General features: G+C 32.9%; 1 pseudogene; it reads right to left on the bottom strand.

Moving 5' to 3' along the window:
• LOC112512923 overlaps positions 1–1,791 on the bottom strand; it is a 14,854-nt pseudogene extending 13,063 nt beyond the window's left edge.
• Between the last annotated feature and the right edge of the window lie 243 nt (positions 1,792–2,034).

Here is a 2,034-nt window from a genome sequence, read left to right on the forward strand (position 1 = left end):
AAACCAAAAATATAAAATAATAAAGTAACATAAAAATAATAAAATAATATATATTTTTCTAATGTAAATATATAAAATAAAACAAAATTAATAAAATATAAATATATAATTATTGAGTTGATGTTTATGAAAAAAAATGATGGGTTCAATTTCCAAGAAAATCAACATCCCCTACTAAGGGGGTGGCGTTAGCACTCCCAAAAAAAAAACACCAAATTTGGTGGGCCCATAAACACTAAAAAAACTTAACTCCAATCACACACTAAAAAAAACACCAAATTTGTAGCTCCCACATTAAAATAACATATTTTATTTACTATTTTTAATAACAATATTTATAATTTGTAATAGATATTATAATAATAAATAATAAATAATTAATTTATTTAATGAAGAAATGTTAAATAAAAACGATAAAATTATAATTAATAAATTTTATATTTAGAAAGATTACATTAGTTCAAATAGCACAAATTAAAAAAACACATAAATAATACTAATTCTCCGAGTTAGTATACTCGTCCCACAAATGATCAATTAATGCATTACGAAGTTCAAAGTGAGCATCTTTATCTTTGATCTTTTTGTGTCGAGCCAGAAACTGTTCAAGTCCACCATCGTTCATCATCTCAACTCCCACGTCTTGCACTTCACTTCGTTTTTCAATTGGTGCATTAATATCACGTTCATCTTCTATGATCATATTATGAATAATGATGCACGAAATCATTATATCATGCAATATTTCCTTCCTCCATAACCGTGCAGGTCCTGCTACTATTGCAAACCTTGATTGCAATACACCAAATGTACGTTCTACGTCTTTTCTACATGCTTCTTGTTTCTTTGCAAAATATTGTTTTTTTTAAGGCCACGTGGATCGTGAATAGATTGAACAAGAGTGACCCATTTTGGATATATGCCATCAGCTAAATAATAACCCATATTATATGATTTTCCTTTGATGACATAATTAGCAAGAGGAGCAGTACCTGCTACAAGATTTACAAAAAGATGGGAGGACTCCAACACATTAATGTCATTGTTGGACCCTGGTAAACCAAATATGCATGTCATATCCAAAGATCATTGTCAGCTACAACTTCAAGAATAATACTTGGAGATCTACTACGACCGGAATATTGTCCTCCCCAACCGGTTGGACAATTCTTCCATTTCCAATGCATACAATCTAGACTACCTAACATTCCTAGAAAACCTCGTTGTTCTCCAACTTGGAGTAGTCATGCCACATCATTAGCATTGGGTGTTCGGAGATAGCGGTCTCCAAACACCTCCACGATGGCACGACAAAACTGCTTCAAAGCTTCTAAAACCGTCGATTCGCCTATTTTAACGTACTCATCTGTAGCATCTGCAGCCACGCCATATGCCAACATTCGAAATACAACAGTAACTTTTTGATAAGCGGACAACCCAAGTTTGCTGCATCCATCCCTTCGTTGGAGAAAATAGTTGTCATGACTTTGGATAACATCCAAAATACAAAGAAATAAAGTACGACTCATTCGGAATCGTCGACGAAACATCGACTCAGGAAATGGAGGATTTTCAGAAAAAATAATCATTGAAGAGATTGCGATCGGCATTTTTTCGATCACGATTGATAACTATATGGCCAGGAATAGAGCCACGATAAGATACATGATTGTTTTGAGCATAATTATGGATATAATTATCCATTTCAGATGCTAGATTGAATGCCTCGACCATTAGTTCGATATTAGTATTATCAAAAGCCTCATCGTCTGAATACGAATTATCAGTCATTTGAGTGGTATTTCTCAACAAAGAAGATTGCAAAATATAGTTGAGATATTTTTTTAATAGCTGTGATTCAAGTTTTATAGTGAGAATCAGTGGTGTTGTCAATTCTTACCAAACTTTTCAAAAGAATCTTACCAGTGTGTTGTCTAATCTGTCTTCATTTGGAGTGAACTGAAAATTTTGTGTATAAATAGGGGGCGAGTCGGTAAGCTAAATCACACACATTTTCATTGAGATATTACCAGC

The sequence above is a fragment of the Cynara cardunculus genome, assembly GCF_001531365.2.
Source record: "Cynara cardunculus var. scolymus isolate 2C chromosome LG 5, CcrdV1, whole genome shotgun sequence".
NCBI classification, from domain to species: domain Eukaryota; kingdom Viridiplantae; phylum Streptophyta; class Magnoliopsida; order Asterales; family Asteraceae; genus Cynara; species Cynara cardunculus.